Source organism: Cupressus sempervirens, chromosome 9 (assembly GCF_028749045.1).
Source record: "Cupressus sempervirens isolate cs-2001-9-10 chromosome 9, ASM2874904v1, whole genome shotgun sequence".
NCBI classification, from domain to species: Eukaryota; Viridiplantae; Streptophyta; class Pinopsida; order Cupressales; family Cupressaceae; genus Cupressus; species Cupressus sempervirens.
Genome location: NC_143126.1, coordinates 699152250 through 699172984, shown reverse-complemented (window position 1 = coordinate 699172984; position 20735 = coordinate 699152250). Strand labels below are relative to the sequence as shown.

The 20735-nt window shown below is 31.2% G+C and overlaps 1 pseudogene across 1 annotated transcript; it reads right to left on the bottom strand.

Moving 5' to 3' along the window:
• Window positions 1–14141: 14141 nt before the first annotated feature.
• Window positions 14142–16994, bottom strand: LOC149540649 ((R)-mandelonitrile lyase-like; annotated as a pseudogene). Its single transcript, XR_016356035.1, has 4 exons — window positions 16795–16994; window positions 15542–16199; window positions 14404–15250; window positions 14142–14294 (listed from the first exon to the last, which is right to left on the bottom strand). The product of XR_016356035.1 is annotated as a (R)-mandelonitrile lyase-like (transcript).
• Between the last annotated feature and the right edge of the window lie 3741 nt (window positions 16995–20735).

Sequence of the window (20735 nt, the reverse complement as noted above, 5' to 3'; positions counted from 1 at the left end):
AAATTAATTAAATTATGCATACCAGGTTGTATGAGGTCTAAAATATGACCATAGTCTTCAGATGCAAAAGTAACATTTCAGCCTTAGTTTACTATATCATCTTGAAAATGTGTCTCAGTAGGTGCTAATGATTTTTTTCCAATCTTCAACCCATTTTTTATCCTCCCATTTTTCCCATTCACCTACGAAACAAAACTGTCAAAAACAAGCAAGCCCCTAGTCTATATAGTCCAAGTTTAGAATCAGAAGTCCTAAATGAATGCCATTTAGCTAACCCGCTAACTGTTTCATAGTCATATCTTGAAAGGATATTATTCTCTTCAACTAGATAGAAGAAATGTCTAATTATGGAGTTCTGACTTGATCTTGTGTATAAATATTTGTTACACCATACCACAATCTCATGTGCATTTTTAAATTCGGTTTTTTCCTCAAATTGTAATCTCTCTCTGCAAAGGGCTCTCTTCATGCATGCACTAGCACCATCATGTTCTCCTTCACCATGTTTGGCATTAAAAAAATCCACACATGTTGGATATTAGTTTGTTTATGTGTCCTACTCAACCAATATAACATTTTGGCATTCTTGAATTGTCTTGTACAATTATCTAACCATATCCAATGTCATGTTATTTGAATGTGTATTTCTTTTAAATAATCATAAAAGACCTTGAAACAATATTGGACAAACTCAAATGAATGAAGTTTATTATCACTCATATAGAAATGGTACTCTCTCAATATTTTTTGATCCCCCTCTGTACTATTAGGTGCATGCCTATAAAATATATGAACATAAATTATTACTTGCAATGAATTGTAACATTGTGGTTGTACCTCATCTTGTGGTGCAAGTGTGTAGTTCTCTACAAAGTCAAAAACAAAAAGTATAGTACCAATTGGAAACGTATTCTTACATATGTGAAGTTTTCCATCAAGCCATCTAGCATATTGAGAGCATTTAGCATATTTTGGTATGATCACACTCTTAAACTCATACATAAATGCATGACAACTAACTTTATCTATAACTAGATCACACCTTCTTCCAATTTTTCCATTCTTTAATGGATATTTAATAGTTTTGAATATTTTTACATCAACCAATTTTTGTCCAAAAGTGGTCATAGACTTTTTATGCAAACATTCATCTAACAAAGAAAGATTGCCACACATATCACATGTACTAGAAATACATGCATTGAAAAGAAAATATTGGTCATTAGGTGGCTTACAAAACAAACTTGATATGAAATTCTTTATAGTTTGAGGTGGTATTTTTATACCACATTCCTGCAACATTTCTTTACTATGCATGGTACCACGTAAAGATCAAAATACATCATACTAGTAACGAAATTGAACATGAGTTTTACAACAGTATGTGATTAGTTCCTTGCTAATCCTTACATACCATAGTTTACAATTTTCAAGAGATCTTTGACTAATAGTAATAGTTAACACCTTATCATCTAAAACTTTTTTGAACAATTCAATTTGAGTCTCATGCAAAAGGTGTTTAGGATGTAGATAGTTTATTTTTGAGGCAACTCTCAATTTAAGAACATCTCTTAAATTAGGAGATACTCTTGTATTATCATGCCAAAAAATTTCAACCAAACTTTTGACTTCATTAGTAAGTTTCATATCAAATCTCTAGAATCTACCACTAGAAGTCCACAAACTATTAGTTGGATCACATTCAAAGTTAACCCTTCTCTTTACATCTCTTTCTAAAGTCTTTTGATTCACATTAAGATATCCACTTGTGTTACTAATCAATTTTTTGTCAGTAGTTGATTTGTTAACTAAAGCTATTGTTATTGCTTGTCATGCTACATTCTTATCTTTAGAGTGACTTCTCTTTCTGATAACATCAAAGGCACTAGCAATAGTGGATACAACTTGTTTTAAAAACTCATTTTTATTCTTGGGTTTTGTATACATTCCTAACCTTTTCATTACTTTTTGCATTTTAGACATTTTTATTAGTTGCAACATCAACTGACATTGAAACCCAAATTTTTTATTATAAAATAATGTCTATATAATCTATTAGCATGTGTTCTAATCTATCTCCACAAAACCAATCTATGAATATTATCTTGAACATCATTAGAAAAAAGAAAAATTATGTCCGTGCACTTCTATATAATTCATACATGTTTGTTCAGTACTTGGAGTTTCCATGCCTACAGTCACATCATTATTATTTTCAATTGGCATTTCATTTTCAATGTTATTTGAAATTTGAATCTCATTTTCATTTTTTCTTGGCATTTCTTTCAGGGCTTGCATTTCCATTGGAGTTTTTTGTGCATGATCATTTGGCATTCTATTCTCATGAAAACAACCTAAATCATTTAAATGGTAACCTACTTCTACAAAATCACCAATTTCATCATGAGAAAAAACTTGAGGGTTTGGAGACACACTTGTTATTGAATGTTTTATTAGAATTTGAATATCCTTGTATTGGGTTCTCTTCTTCAGACTCTTCATCCATTGTGGTATCCTCAATGTCTTTCTCTTCTGAAACATTCCTCAACTCTCTAATTCTTTTTCTTCTCTTTCGTTGATGTTTTGCTTCATTTTTTTTATTTTTTGCAATCTCCTGATTTGTTAGAACTTTTATTTTCTTCTTTCTTTGTTGTTTTGATCCCATGTTTGCACTAGTTTTGAATTCAAATCAATAGCTTGCAAATTGTAGAAGATGCCAAGAAAACAAAATAACTGTGATGGAAATTCATTGTCGCCACTCAAAATTGTCATTCAATCATTGCAATGATTGATAAGTTCTTTGTGGGGCATCTTTTGGGGCCCAACGGGTACTTTAGAATCGAGTACCTGATATTTAAACAATCTACTACCCATTTTTGAATTGGACACCCAATATTTAAACAATCGGGTACTTGATTCTAAATTAGGTGATGAATTTTTTAATAATCGAGTACCCGATTTTTTAAATATTGGGTACTCAATTCTCATAACAACTAAATTAGAATCAAGCACCAAATTTTTGAATTGCAAATTGGGTGCCCAATTCTAATGCCATGGGTAGGAATTTGCATTGGGTTTTTCCTTGGGGAAAGGCATGGCATAGGCTTGGTGGGACCAAGCCTGTGCCTTTATGAACCAAATTTTGACTAAGGGATTTAATCAATAATTTTAGGGATTGTCGTATTTTTTATACAGTCGTCACCATTGACTTTTTTGACAAAATGAAAACCCATTATAGGTCTTACTATTCTGATTTTAAAAATGTAAATTTTATAGTGTTATGAGTTCATTTGCTATTTTTTCATTCTTTATTAATCAAAAGTGTCTCTTAAACATAAATAATGAGATTCACTAAAATTTTAACAACTTTTTAAATTTTTCATATTTCTTAAATTAATTTACATTTCATCAATTCCCACACAATTCTTTTGAAGTTATAAAAAATACAAAATGGTAAATTTTGACTAAATTATGTTGTCCATACACGAGAGGTTTTAGAAATTAGCTTAATTATTAATTAAAAATTAATTTAAAAATTATTCATTAAAAAATTTAAGAAAATTATTCTCATCAATCTTTGGTGTGTCAGGTAGCTTCTTTTAAAAGGATTTATGAAAATTCATTTAGTTGTGTTAAATTATGGTATTCGTACACAAGTGTGGTATGGTCTTGAAACAAGCATTTTGAAAAAGTGGTTTTTAAAGATCCATACCAGAAAAATAATCTATCATATGTTTATACAAATAAATTACATTTTGAAAAACGAGATTCCAAATAGTTCAATTTTTTTTTCTAAATTTTTTTTTATATTTAATATCAAAATGTCTCAAAGTTTGGCATCAATTGACAATATATTTCAAAAATAGTAAAAACACTTCCACTTTTTTGGCCAAAAGTGAGGCCCAACGTCTTACACTAACCCAACATATTGATATTTTGATTAATTGCTCTTAAATTATTATTTAAATTAAATATATCTATGTGTTTTTATATTTACATGTATTAGATACAGTGTTCATTGTTGATTATTAACTAGTATACATATCTTTAATGAATATATATAAATTGTCTCACCATGTCAAGAATTCTATTTAGTTTTCCCACTTTATCACTAATTTACTTAAAATAATGTATCTCCTCTAACTATGATTAATTATTTTATAAATAAAATTTTTAATAAAATAATCTTAAAAATACACATACATGCACTACATATATATAGAGACACACACATTATGGCATTTTAAAATTAGTTTTTTAATTAAATGATTATGTATACACATACTCTGGTATTTTAAAATTAGAATTTTGAATTAAATGATTACATATATATATCATTTTTAATTGCGTGAAAATAGAAATGCTAAATAATTTGACGTTAAATATAATTTCTTAACATATGAATAAAATAGTCAAATTTAAATATACTAAAAAGCTCTATTCTATGTAGATTTTACTATTACTTTGACTCATACAAAAATTAATGAATATGTCTCCCATAATGTTAACATTACATTAGAAGACATAGTTGTGTAATTCTCTTGCATAAACATATTGGCCTTCCATGATTCAACATAGTCATTACACACTAGAGATAAGGATTTGTGAAAATATTGTTTTGAATATGTCATGATGTTTTCAAATGATGAAGCACAAACCAAGTCATCTCCAACTTCATCTACCCTCAAAGAACATATAAATCAATAATCTGTTGGGGAAAAATGTCTTATTTGAAAAGGAACTACCATCTTTAAATAATTATATATTAATACTATATAGAACTACCCTCTACATTAATTTAAGGAAATAATACATTATTTTCATACAAATCATTAAATTTTTATACAACATATGGCATGTAAAATATCAATAAAAAATTCAATCATCATGTACCAATAATCTGACCTAGAAGAATTTTTTTTTGTTAATCAAAAGTGACAGAGCACTTATAGTTTATTAATAAATATACCTAGTTCAGAGGGCTCCTCTGATAAAGAACTAGAAAGAAAACTCTAATTTAGAGCCTGAGTACAAGAAATTGTCATTATCCAAAACTAATAAACTCTCTCTTGTAGCAAATAATCGAAGCAAGGATCATCTAAGAAGTACCAATTACATGACCCAAACAAAATTACTTGGATATATATATATATATATATATATATATATATATATATATATATATATATATATAAGCTACTACTCCTAAGAGCCAATTTATAAAAAGACATTAAAAACTTAAGAGATAACTCATTACAATAAAATGTGTATATTGGTTATTTTGAAAGCTATTGATCAAGAACCTCCATTACGGTATCACTACACCTACAAACATAAGGATCTTATTAGAAAATTAATTTACAAAAGAAATCACCCACACCTGCAAACATAAGGAAATTTTTAGAAATTTAATTTACAAAAGAAAGACTCAAAATTGATATAATTTCATTTTTTATTGTTCATACTAGCTCTAGTTTTCATCACATTTCCTAATGTTGATGTTGTTTGATTAAGATCAAAATCTAATCATTGGCCATTTTGGTGACCAAATAGGGCTTTCGTAAAATGTGTATTTATCAAAGCAACTTAAAGTTTAATAATATAAAATTTGAATACTCAAAAATATTTGAAGTTCAATTTGTAATTTCTTACCATCTACATTTTGCATTGCATCATCTATTGGTGTATGCTTGAAATTGGTAGAATAAGGAAACATATTTTCTTCTTTTTATCATTTAAGTCTACAATAACACATAAAAATTGAGATGTCAAGTTAGATGATCCAAATAAAAATTAAAACTTAACAAAAGAGAAAACCTTACCATATCAAATTTTCATTTCATCCATTATTGTTGATGGTTGGTTGAGATCCAAACAAATGGATATATGTTCATTTCTTGTTTGATTATTTGAAACTGCAATAACATGCATTGTTAACTATGATCAATGTAGGTAACATAACACATTTATCTTTGATCTAGTTAGATAAAAAAATTAAGTGTTAAAAGACATTATGTAAACAATATATAAAATTTAAAGGTTTAATTACTTGAAATGATGTTTTGAAATGTTTGTGTAGGGGTAACCTTGAGCACTGATGCTTGATCTTCACAAATTGTATCTAGTTTGTTTGAATAAGTAGATAAAGTTTATAAGATCTATAAAAGTATGCATTTTTCTATAAAAATTGATAATGAAATTCAATAGTTAAAAGATACCATCTACGAGTTGTATTACATCTGATATTGTTTGATTTAGATCAATAGAAAAAGATAATTGACATCATGGAGCTCCCCTATGATCATCCAAACCTGCAATAACATATGATTATATATGAAATAATAACAATCTGTACTTCTACTTCTACAAAGTACTCAAATATTTTTGAATAAATGTACTCACCTTTTTGTTGCATGATAATAAGTTTTTCTTTTTGCATTGTTCTCCCTGAGTAATTAACGCCCTTCTTTTTCTTGTTCTTTCTAGATCTTATAGACAAGAATTGAAAAGTTTCATGTTCATCCCTTTCACTTATGTTTTGAGAAATGGCTTTATGTCATTGATGAGTAGAATGGTGTTTGCACATTTTGCTTGGAATAAACCATGGTGCTATTTGTCTCATAGGAATATTCTCTAACCTGGGGATTGGTAGAAATTTAGAAGAGGAATTTGGATATGCATTGACAAATTTTCTAAATCTCTTAACACTTCCACTCAATTTTTTTTTTTCATTTTCTCTAGTTGGTAAATTTTGGAGCAATGAACTCAAATATTCAATGGAATTTTGGAATTTTTCATTTGTAGCATCAGACATGTCATTTGATTAGAAATAAATATGAGTAAATGAAAGAAGGTTAAAAGAATAAATAAATTATTTTAAAATGATGATATTAAAATTTACCTATCCTTTGGTCTGCACTAATGGAAAGTCCAAGAACATCTTGATCTTCAAATTGAGCACAACTATCTATATTTGAAATAAGAAATAATGAGTTTTGAGAAGCATAAGATTATTTAATGTTTAATTGTAAAGAGAATTTAGACATTACTAGTAGTGATATTTTCAAGATTACAACTCCTTCCATCACCATGGTCACCAACAGCCAATAGAGAAACACTTTCTATTATAACTCAATAAATTTTAGTTGATAAATTTTGAGAAAAAACTATTATAATCATTAAAAGTTTTTGAGTTTTCAAAAAAAATTACGTGTAGTTTGATCTTTTTCATTTATTTTATTTCTCTTTATAATATCTAAAATATTCAATACATGTTTGCATGTGTTCCTTTTGTCTGCCCATGGACAATCACACATGTGCAAATTAAGTCCAAATTTTCTGACAACATACCATTTTGATGGAATCGTTTGACTTCTTATATTGTACACATTATGGAGGTGATCATATAGATAACAATCTTCATCTGGTATTATTTTTTACCTTTCTAGTGTAGTTATGCAATATTGTTCCTTTTTTAAGTTTGTTAGAAACCCATATAATTGCAAAAATATTTTATTTTAATAGAATGTCTCTACCCTATGAAGAAGTACATGGATACACCAATCCATTCTCCTTGTGCATTTCTTAGAATGATCACTTAAATAGCAACTCTTAATGTAGCAATGGTATGATTCTATTGAAGCATTGGTCTCTTGATTTCAATGAGAAAAATTTCAAAAATTCTTGGCCCACATTTATGTACAAAAAAAATACAATGATGTCACACCAAAATAGCTAAAAGTATGTAAATTCATCGAAACTACAATGCATTAGCATATGATCTTACCAATATGACTCTCATGCTGACACCAAGTCTTTTGAAAATATTCAATAGAGTTCTTCTCCTCTTTGAATTCCTCCATGAATTTTTCTATCATTTGAGTAGTAATATCTTCCTCATCACTCATTCCATACATGATCTTATCCAATCTATTGAAAATATTTGTTCCAACATCCTTATGTCTTACAAGCCTAATTTATAAAGAATACTATCAAGTTATGTTGTTCAAATTAGTAATATTGATAATTTCCAATTAAAATATGACTTACCTGCACACATTCTTCAACCATGCCCTACGCATGTGCCAAATACATATAAGTATTTGACAATAAAAAGATAATCTACAATTTATATTAAAAAAATTTGTTAGTGGTATTTGAAAAAGAAACTATTTTACAATACACACACAATTAAAATTGAACATTTATAAACAAAATAATAAGCAATAAAAACTTGATTACCTCTATTTAAGCACTAACATCATCTACAATGAATGCATTGATATGCTAGTCTTCTTTAGACTCTTTTCCTCTTTTATAAACTTCAGTTAACCATTCATTTATATCCTCAACTTTAGTTCTTGAGGATATTGCCCACGTAATAGGAATACCAGCCTCTTGCTCATCAAATACAAGCAAGGTATATAAATCATACTACATATGAATAAACTATACCAATAAATTAAAAAAATCTTATGAAGAAGCACATAGATGAGAAGTATCAAAGATAAATCTTTGAGACATAGATATCGGTAGCACTATTTACTTACAACATATTTATTAATAGAGGATGTGGAATCCATTGCAATGAGTGAGTTATGTGAATATTTCACCATTATATCTCACATCTATTGTGTTTGGATGCCTACAATAATTGGAACAAATTTCATGTTGTTTGGCCTCTTATAGGAGAAAAAATTATCTTTGTCCTCTGTATACCACAAACTTACACTTTTTGCATCATCTTCATTTTTTTGAGATCAAAGAGATCACACTCTTTTCAATGCATTCAATTCATCTTTTCTCAACAAACATGTATTCCTTTTATTCATTTAGTTAGACCGTTATCTAAGTAGTTTTATTCGTATCGATTCTCATACCCATTAGTAATAAAGACTTAGTGTATGATTTGCAATCCTTTGATAATCTTGGTGCGAAATTGCTCCTTGGATCACTAGAAGGGTCATCCTTTCTATGAAAAAACTCACCATTACTATTACAATGGGTAAAATTGTTACATCTGATTATAGATACATTTGATTTACCATACATAACCCTAACTAGAAAATGAGCTTGACATCCCCTTTTTTGGATAAAATTTCTCTTCCTATGCTTTCTCACAAGTTTTCCTCTATTATCCTTAAGGCCAAAAGCATAGCAATAATTGTGTATACATGTACAAAAATATATAACAACTGATAAGATAAATGCAATTATAAAATATGAAATTTATAAATTCTATATTAAATATAGACAAGCCTTGAATATATCTTGGCATTGTGTCTAGTAGGGTTTTTTGAGTTGGATTCTCTATGCCTCTTGCATACAAAGTTTGTATCTATACTATCCAATAACCCCTCCCCTATGACAAAGTGAGAGAGCCTTTCAAAAGGGATTGCAGCACATAAGTCCATTTCACCACCATCTCCAATATGAGTCCATTGAAGATTATCACTTGAAAAATAACCTCATTGGATTTGTATGTCTTGCACACTTAGTTCAATGAGTGATTCCCATTTATACTTTTTTTCTCATTTTGAATAACATTCAAATAATTAGTGACCCTTGATCTGTTCAAATATGTAGAATTATTTATATAAAATTTCCTAGATAGTCCACAAAATAATTTTATTTACCTTAATATACAACAAAGAATTGTCCTTTATTCAACTTAATATTATAAAACATACAAAAATCAGAAAATGAAATTGCACTAGACCAACCTGGTCTGCCCCGCTTCGTTTAATGGCACCCCATAATCTTTTCCAGAACCAATGTAACGTCTTAATATGTGTTGAATTTCCAAAAAATGTTTTCAAAATGGCATATAATCTGGATAAAGAAACTGTGCATCTTCAGAGTTTGTTGTTGCATATAGATTTGTAACACAACACAGGGGAACTGCCCTTTCATTAGTCCAGTGTTTGAAGTAGTTTAAGAAGCTATTATATTTTACCACTTTTCAATATCACAATTATAATGTGAATATTCAGACAAAGGATCCTTTGAACAATAAAAAAGAACACCAACAACAATTATTTTTTAAAAACTTTATGTTAGCCTGGCAAAATATAGATAAATATTATTGATATTCACATATGTATAATCAGCTGCAAATAGTCTTTCTATCAGAACTATTTTACCTGCTGCTGTCTATCAGCACACTTCAAAAATAGAGTAAATATGTGAATTAGATCCTTATGTAAATTTGTAAGGATTGAAGACATGCATTGCTGGCTAAATATACTGTGTATATAATTTGATCAGGCCCTGATTTTCGTCAATTTATTCTAAAATGAAACACATAAAAAGAATGAAATCTTTGGAAGTCGTGCAAGGACAGACAATGTAAAAGATGATAGATGCATGGCTTAAATAATGAGTGGAGGAAGAATGAATCTGTTTAGATTTCCGGTGTTGTGTTCTACAGGAAGAATAAAAAACTTAAATTTAAAATAATATATATGCACAGCCTGTCTTAATCTCAAGGAGGAAACACAAACTGAAACCTATTAGTACCATAATATACGAATATTTGTTCCAATCCTACCCCAAATTTTTTGTTTATCTTTGGTTTCAAATGAAGAAAGTTTTTGTTAGCGCATTAAACAAAATCAATGGTACTTCGACAATGTTCTTTACAAACTACAAATATCTACAATATATGTACATCGGTAACCAGTTGGGCGGTGAGATTCCTCTTGGACTTGGGAGTCCGAAGCTGCGTGAATTGTTTTTAGAGAATAATAAGTTTGAAGGCAATTTTTCACTTAGAATTGGTCAGCGAATGACTCTAATTCAATTGATGAAAAGAAACAACCGCTTCAAAGGAATAATTATTCTGGAAGATGGGTGACTGACAAAAATTCAAGTGCTTGAAGCTAGAAAGACCAGATTCAGCAGAATGGGGACATTACTGTAAGAGGACAATTATATTTACCTTAATCAACCATCAAATGCATGCTTCCAAATGATCAACCCCTCCTCTCTAAACAAGCTTGAATTTTTTTTGATATTTGGAATACGAATGTGGAGTTTTGGGCACCGCGAGAACCAATGGAGTCATGTAGATAATAATAAATGAATGAATACAGTCCATAGATGCTATTAGGGAATGAAACTACGGCTGGAATCACGCCAGACTTTGCGTCAGTCAAACGACGTTGGACTGACCGAAACTCTCTGCATGCATGGATGGTATGCATACACGATGGATGGTGGGGGGTTGATGAATTGTCTGTTGCGTAGCCTATGCTCGGCTGGGGGCGGGGGTTTCATTTGGGTCATTGACTTCGAATAATTTGGTGTTGTCTTTGTAATTAGTTAAATATTTATATATAAAGTGGTGAGCAAAATTTATATATTTTTAACAAAATTAGAAGAATTAATTCTAAATTAAATTATTAAATTTAGAGTTATGTATTTAAATAAAAACTTAAAAAGTTGGTTAGTTAATAAATTTGTGTTCGTGCAAAATACATAGAAAAGAGGTGCAATAGGAAGCCTTGGAGAATAGATGGATTCACGTCATGCAATGAAACTTGATGTTGGGACAAATAATTAAGTATAAGTCAAAGTTGTGTTGGTTGTAGTTTAGATGAATGGAAGATCAAAGGTGTAACACTTACATTTGGAGGGACACACACAATCATAGTTAATGTCATTGAAGAAGGAAAGTCTCATGTATGGAAAATTTAAAGATAATAACTATTATTAAGAAAAAATAAGAGATCTTTCGCAACATCAAAGTTTCTCATGTTTATAGGGAAGAAAATGTGGGGGTAGACTTCCTATCCAAAAGACAATCTAACAATGAAAACTAAGTCACAAAGGTGAACAAGAGGTACTTAGGGAACAGAGTCACAATGGAATAATTCCTCAAAGGGAGTCGCTAAGATAATTAAATTCCTAGAGAAATGGAAAGAAAGAAAGGGATGACGTGGGATATATAATCAGATTCCTAATTAGGGTTGATGTGGCACAATCAGGGTCATCGACTATTGCTTTCATCTAGGCCATCCATTGTATTCAAGGACCTATACAAAGACCTCACTTCTCATTTGTAAAAGGGAGGATTTTTTGAGATTGTTTCTTTGAACTATTGAGACAATAGAGTTTTCATTGAACTTTGGTGAATACTTGATGTATTTTAGTTCTTTTTTGCTATCCTAATTCTCTCATTTAGATTAAGATGGCTTAGATAAAGTGTGGTGATTGTAGTAGAAAATATGATGGTGTTTTGATGAATTTCTTTGGTTCATACTTTTGGCATGTTAGTGACTAGAAATTGTTGTGCAAAGTTAGCTTAAACCTCATTCATACTATAAATTTTCATGGATCGCTACAAATGCACTAAGCACTACCAATGTGTTGTGGTATGTGTTTTTCAAATTGTAGCAATCTCTTATTTGTATGAGGAATAAAACAAGAGGAGACATGTCCTTTCATTAGACATGTCTATTCATTTCTAATTAATATAATGAAAATCTTAATTGTATATATAGATAGATAGATATACATGTGTGTGTATGTGTGTGTGTGTGTGTGTGTGTGTGTGTGTACACACTAATACTGTTGTTGCTACTACTACTAAAGCTACCAAATTATCAACACCCTCTCTTAGCTAGGAGGATAACCACATGACATGTATTACTCCATTGGTAATAATAGGTATGACTATCCAGTACTTTGCTAAGGGAAGATGAGTACAACATTCACAAGCTTGCATACTTATTGAAAGGGAATGGATTGCAAATGGCTTGGCTCCTATCTAGCCTAGACAATTTATCCAACATGTTCACATCGAGAAGTAGTGCAATTATCTCTGTCGCATCCTTAAAATTATTTTAACATGTTATGGTTTCTCATTGCAATATCCATTTGCAGCCTAGTTGAACTAGTTTCCATACCATGTAAATTGTCATGGATCGCCACAAATGTACAAAGCACTACCATTGTATTGTGGTATGTGTTTTCTAATTTGCACCAATCTCTTATTTGTATGAGGAATAAACTGAAAAGAGACATGTCCTTTCATGTTCAATGTCTATTCATTTATTATTATATATATATATATATATATATATATATATATATATATATATATATATATATTTGTTTAATCTCATAGATTTATCTTATTAAAGCTACCAAATCATCAACGCATGCATATGCTTAATTTCTTTCACTTACATACACTATTCTTTGTGATGGTGCTTGTAATGGTATCGAAATATCTTGCATAACCTTTGAGGAAAGCACTAGTTCATGGATAGTCGTAGCATAATTGTGTGAAGTAGAGCTTAGTAATTAACGAACCTGTCAACTAGAGTACAATCTATTGTTTTAATTACCCTTAGATTTAGAAAATAATTTTTAAACCATTTTTCCTTTCATTTCACTACCCTTAGGATTAGAATATAATTTCTAAACCCCATTCCCTTTCATCTATGTATATTGTATGAAAACTCAAACAAAATAAATTCGTTGCAAAACCTATTGATAACTCCCACATCCAACATGACTTGAAATGAATATGAGAAAATATAGCAAGGCCCCTTGTTATCATCAACAATCACATCAAACACAGAACTAATCCAAGGAACCTTGGAGTAATCATATGATATTCTAGCAATCTTAGCATACATGAGACTATTTCCTAGAGAGCATAGTACTCATTTGTGGGTTATAAAATATCCATCAATAGAATTTATGTTTTTAATTTAACCTTACAATAAATCAACCAAAAAATGGACATTAAATTTCATAACATGCATAATATAGATAGTTTCTTGATTTTACTCTATGATTAATGACTAAACAAATTTGAGATCATGTATGAACTTTAGTGGAACAACAAAAACAATGTCACTAACCAAAACACTTAATGTCAAACCATATTTATTTGAAATTTTCACTAATTAAATATAAATTTAATTTTTTTAATATTAGATACTTTAGATAAACACTATTAAAAATTTATTATAAACATCTTACAATTTGTATCATATTAATATTAAAATTATATTATAAAAATATATTAATAAAGAATAGTATTTTGTTAAAATAAACACTATTCAACCTTCCTTAAATAGATAGTCAAATTTAAACAAATAGAAGTATATGTTCCAATACAAGAACTCTTCTAGTAAAGGGTCATAAGATTTTCTTTTATTAACATTGTATCAGATATAAAAATACATTGAGAAGCTCTAATAAAAAAGACTTTTAGGAAAGAAATGAAGAATTAATCATGTGCTAATCTGCGTTCTTTTAAAATAGTTACTCCTACATACCTGCAAATTGACAAATAGAATTAGTAATATAATTAATAACAATTAAATAGTTAAAATTAAAATCAAAATTTAAGAAAAAGAAAAAAATTAACATTTATATTATGAATACCTTCCAAGCATCATCGTGGTTGCCTGTGGGTTAGTCCCAGGACCATCCTTGAAGGTGGAACCATCAACAACCCTTAGAGCACCAACACCTTTGACTTTGTAAGAGCGATGAATCACATAATCAATATTACACCCTCCATGGAAGTGCCATATGGTAGTAAGACTATCTTTACAATACTTTCCCATAGCTGTATCATCTGATTTATTATTGGGCAGATTTGGCCCAATGAAATGTAGCCCACTTATGCCATTAGACTTCTTAAAGGAAAATTTCTGGATAGAATTTGTTTCACAAATATCATATATCATCTTAAGTCCCTGAACACATTTTTGCAGATCTTGGGGCTTGGAATAATAATTGTAACGAATAGAAGGATTGACTCTAGGGTCCTTACTAATCAGACTTAGATTCCCTCTTGATAAGGGAAAAGCTACCTTCTCAAATATTCCACCCACATATTGGTTAACGGGAGTAGAGCCATTTGAGGAAACTTTCTGCACAAAGCTACTTTCATATATGTAAACCTGAGAATCATTCAAAATGCCCACTACTTGTATGCTAGAAGGATCAATTGGTGTAGAAGATTCTATTCCTACCGTTGCACAAGGATTATCTTGGATTCCTCGTCCTACTGAAGGTACATGTTTTAGAACAGATATATTCAATTTTTCAAGATCTTGGGAGGGACCTATTCCACTTAAGAGCAATAGCTGAGGACTTCCTATACTTCCAGCAGACAGAATCACCTCACTGCAACTGGATGATTTATTAATGAATGCCTCATGAGAACTACCTTCAAATCCTTGAATAGAATTGATGAATTCTACACCACGAGCCTTCAACTTTCCTGCAACAAAATTTTTAGACCAACATTATGATGTGGGTACACAAATTTATTGATAATGAATCATGAAGTGTGATTGGAAATATTGTTATCAGAAATTTAAACACAATCGAATTTAGAATTTTCAAAGTGTGATTCAAAACATTGATACAAAAAGTTTTAACACAATCAAATCTAAAATTTGTATTCAAGAAATAAGCTATAACATCTAAAAATTTGTTTTTAAGATATAAGCTATAACAGAAAGTGGCAAACAATAATTTATTTTTTTGACTTGGTGGGTAATCATCTAACCTTTTGAAGATTTGAAGAGAATTCTAGAGGCTAGCATTGAGAAGAACAACAATATTATCTGGGTTTGCATACTTTAAAAGATCTGCAGCTGTATGTCTTTTGCCATTGTTATCAAAGGTGGAAGCACCAATCTTGGTGCCCTCCAAGTGATCCACTGTATACCCATTGTAAGGAAGCACTCCTGCTTCAACAAGTGCATCTTTCATTGTCGAAGACCAGAGAGCAAGGGGATCTGGTCTAAAAGCATTCATTTTCTCCACCCAGAGAAAAGACTGATTCACCAGTTTCTCATCCCATCCCATTCCTCGAATATATTCCAAGCTTGCTCTGCTGTAAAACCCAGCATTAATGGCAGTTCCGCCTCCTAAAACTCTGGCTCTGTCAACCTGAACTCCATCCTCTGTTAAAACTCCCTGAGCTATGGAAGTGTAATTATCTGTTTCTTGTAATGCCTTCCCAAAAGCACTGGCATTCTCAATGTCAGGATTCCCATAAGGAGAGCCTCCCCTTTCCAATAACAAAACAGAATAGTTTTGTGAGAGAGTTGCAGCGAGAGGACAACCAGCTGCACCTCCTCCAACTACAATATAATCATATTTTTTTGCAGCTGCTTTCTCAGCATCATTAGTCATAAATGGGTACGGATAGATCTCAGCACCTGTGATTATACAGACTCATATTGATCATTAAAGCCTAAAATCATGACTTTTTCATCTTATAAACAGAAACAGCTGAGGCTAAAATGTAAAGCAGTTTATAGAAGTACATATATTGATCATTGTATTGAAGTACATCTGAAGTTTGGATTCTCATAAGTAGGTATATGGGTTTCAATCAAAGTGGATTTAATTATGTAGGGTCGCAAGCAAAGTGGATGGGATTTAGGTAAATGAGGTTTCAAGCGAAGCGTATTTAATTATCTAGGGTTGCAAACAAAGTAGATGGGGTTTCAAACAAAGTGGATTTAATTATTTAGGATCGCAAGTAAAGTGGATGGTGGATGGGATTTAGGTAAATGGAGTTTCATCAAAGTGGATTTAATTATCTAGGATTGCAAGAAAAGTGGATGAGTTTCAAGCAAAGTGCACTTGATTATCTAGGGTTGCTCGCACTGTAGATTACACATGAAACATAGGCCATCAGTTCAATTCAAAAATTGCAAATTCAATTCAAATAAGAATATATTGTTTAGAAGAATATGGAAAACAATAGTATATCAAAAATTCCTATCAAATTGAAAGCGTTATACGAACCTGCCATGGGCGTTGCTGCTTCAATACTGATAAGGATTAGCAGGCATGTTATGAGGATTGGAAGCTCCATTCTCAATCACAAATTATCTCTTTTTCTGGAAAGGCTGTGCCTATTAAGTGGTTTAATGGGAAGAGGGGCAATAGTAGATATGTGTGGTTAAGGAAATGGTTGTAAACTTGGATTCTTATTCAATAGGTAAAGTCAACCATTTGTATATATGTCTCTGTGTTTGAACCTGCGCATAAGATTCGAAGCGGATAGTGCGCCCATGTTTAAAATGACGAAGGAATAACTTACTCAGATTTGGTAGCTACAGCTTTTATGGGGTCCAAGCGTTGAAATCAGTTTTACATGATTATTAAATCTCTACAGTGTACCAAACTTTATTGAAACTCGGCACACGTTGAAGCATTCAACTCAGTACTTGTTTTAGCACATTTTTTAACTTCAAGTTGAATTAAAAGCGATATTTAAACTTTTCAGGGCACTATACACATTACATTGTGGCATTGGTCAGCTTTGACGAGAGATCCTGATTGCCGTGCCTGATTGCAGTATAAAACAATTCAGAAGGTTCAATTTTTTCACATGAAAAAGTGAAGGCAATTTTAAACTATTCAATAGACATTTTTTTCATACCGTGTGATGCAGAATTTGATTATTATTGTGGTGTGAATTACGAAAGTCCAACAAGTGAAAATTGATTGAAAATCTATTATTATTGAGGATTTTGATTTTGCAGAGATTTAAATGTTGTATTCTACATGGAAAATATTTACATTAAATAGAAAGCGGCACTTAAATTCTACACATTTATTGTATACAATTTAAAAATCATGTTTAAGTAGTGGTTGGAAACATTTCAGATGTTAAGTAATTTTAAAAAATTAAAAGTTCAATTGACATGGATTTGATTTATATATTATTATCTGATTTAAATAGATTTAAAAATATAAATATTTAAAGTAAATGAAAGATAGGTGTGTTTTAAGAGATGTATAGTTGCTATGTCTATACCAATGTCAACATCAAATAAGGTTCTTATGGTAAATCTAATTGTCATTTAATAAATTTATTATAGTATATAGAATATTTTAATTAATATACTTATAATTTTCTATTATTGCATTATATGGTACTATTATAAATAAATTATAATATTTAAATATTATTAAAAGTATAAACATCCAAATTAACTTAACTGATTTATAAACATATTAAATATTAATAAGTCACATTATTAAAAAGTCAATTCTTAAAAGGATCATGTTTTACAATCTATGACTCAGGGATTTCATTAACATAATTTAGAAGGTCTAATCTTTAAATATGAAAAATTGAGGGTTGTTTTATATCATTCAATACAAATATTCTATTTGTTCTTCATACAAAATGGTGCTATTATTAAAATAAACAAGTGTCACATGGTGGCTTACTACTTCCCTTATTAATTTTAATTTTGTACACCTATTATATATTAATGTTCACTTGTTATAATTTTATATAATTATAATATAAATAATATCATTATAATTAAAAAACTAAAATATAACATCATATTGGTAAGTTAAATCCAATGATAATTAAAATTTTAACAAATGTCAAATATCAATTATTATTTAAGTATAATCCCAACTTAACTATAATTTTAATTTTAATAAAATAAAATAATAATATTTTTAAATAATGAGAACTATAACAATTACTTAACCGCCTACCCTCCTCCATGCCCTCTCAATCTTGGGAGGGATGGAGCCCCCCTCCACCTCTCCCCCTCCCCATTGGAACAGGCCTCCATTTTTCTAGATTTTGAGCTAGTTGCGAAATTCTAGAATGGCCACATCCTTCTTCAAGAGGTCACCTCTCCTCTGATGGAACCGGGTGTCATGGCTAACAACTATGCTTGTTTGGGCTTCAAACCCTTAGGTGGTCCCATGATAGTGTTGGCCCCAAAGTCAAATTGGTTGGGGGCTATTGTTGGATCCAAGACTCTTATTGATTTAGGGGCTAAATCACATTCTCTTCAAGTCCAACGAGAGCCCTGATCTCCCTATCTGATACTGTGGTGGACTCAATTTCCTTAGGGTTTACCTATGCCTCATAAGAAAGTTTGTCTCCTTCTGACCTATGGTGGATATGGTCAAAAAATGGTGCTTGAAAAAGTGGAAACTTACAAGCTCTATTTCCATCTCTATTATGACTCGAGCCCTCTTCTTATTCAATTTCAAGACTGAAAAAGATAGAGATGTGATCCACCTTGGTCTAGATCCACTTACTTGGGCTCCCCTTGGAATTCTAGGATGAGTGTGTTTTTAGATGGATTGGTAGCTCCTTTGGGTTGTTCATAAAAATGGACTTGATGAATGGCTCAAAGATCAAACTAGGTTTTGCTTAGATATGTGTGAATGTGGAATGAACAAACCCCTACCAACCATAGTGGACTTGAAGTCTAAATGGGAAGCATGGTCACAACCATTAGTGTATGAGAATATTGGTCCTCTATGCTAGAAATGTAACAACTTTGGCCATCTCTTTGTGGAATGCCTGATGAGTGAGAAACTCAAGAACAAGGTCTCATCCCCAAGTGTGGAGGTGGGTGAAAGCTCAAAAATTGCAGAAAAGACTATTGCACCCAAAACCCAAGAAAACATGAAACTGGGTTGTTTCATCGAAACTAGTGTGGGTGAGCCTCAGCTAAATGGAACCCCTTGTGCGAGTGAGGGCACAAGAACCCCAACAAAAGAGTTGTTTGTGGAAAGGTGAAGAGAGGAATGTTGCTGCTCATGAAGAGGGGGAGGTTGTGGTCATGCAGACCCTACAGAAGCCAAAACTAGATGAGTGGTTGCTAGATACAAAAATGGTTCCTATGGAGGTTGGGGGCTATGACACCCCACTTCTCAACTTGGGGGCTAGCCCACCACTTGCTAATGGAACCCTTGTGGTTTCCCTTCCTAGTATAGTGGAAGTCTTTTTCCCTACTTCCGAGGGCCCAAGCCTTGAGTTCCTAAGCAATGATGTGGAATGGATGGTCTCAAAGAGAAATATTAAAAGGGGAAATAAGGAAGATGTTCATTCAATTGTGAGGTTAGGGAGACCTTTAACCAAGAACATTTGTCAATAGGAAATAGGAAAGAACATTGCATAGGGGAAACAAAAAACCCTAAAGGAAACCCAAAACCATCAAAGATGAAGATCATATCCTAGAATGTGAGAGGGTTGAGTAGCCCCAAGAAGTAGTACAAAATCAAATAGAAGAAAACTGAGGTTAACACTAATATGATTCTTTTGTAGGAAGTGAAAATAGATGTACAAGTTTTTGCGAGAGTGAATAATTACATGTGGCCAGGCACTAAATATACTTATAGTGATGCTAATGGAGCTTCTAGTGGCATTTCTATGATGTGGTATCCTGATAGGGCTGTGGGTATGGATATTTTTGTCAGTACCCATTTTGTTGCCATAAATCTCACCACCCAATTTGGCAGTTGGACTAATTTTAATTTCTATGCCCCCAACACTAGTAATGGTAGGCTTGTTATTTGGAATGAGGCTACCATTATGGATGATTCCATGAGACAAGGAAAAAATTTGTGTATGGGAGATTTCAACACCCCATTATACCCTTTGAAAAAATTGGTGGGATTAGAGGATTTTTTGGAGAACATGCATGACTTGAAGGATTTTTTGAGAAGAAATAATTTGATTGATATTGATCTCTAGGGTTCTACTTTTACTTGGTCTAATAAAAGACTGGATAAAGAATTGATTTAAGTTAGACTCGACGGGGCTCTAATCTCCTCTAGATTAGGCATTCTCCAACACACCTCCCTTAAGGTGTATCCAAGGACCATATCAAATCATTTTATGTTGCTTCTCTCCTGGACACGAAATGAAACTATATGGAGGCCTTTTAATTATTAGATCATGTGGCACTTGCATG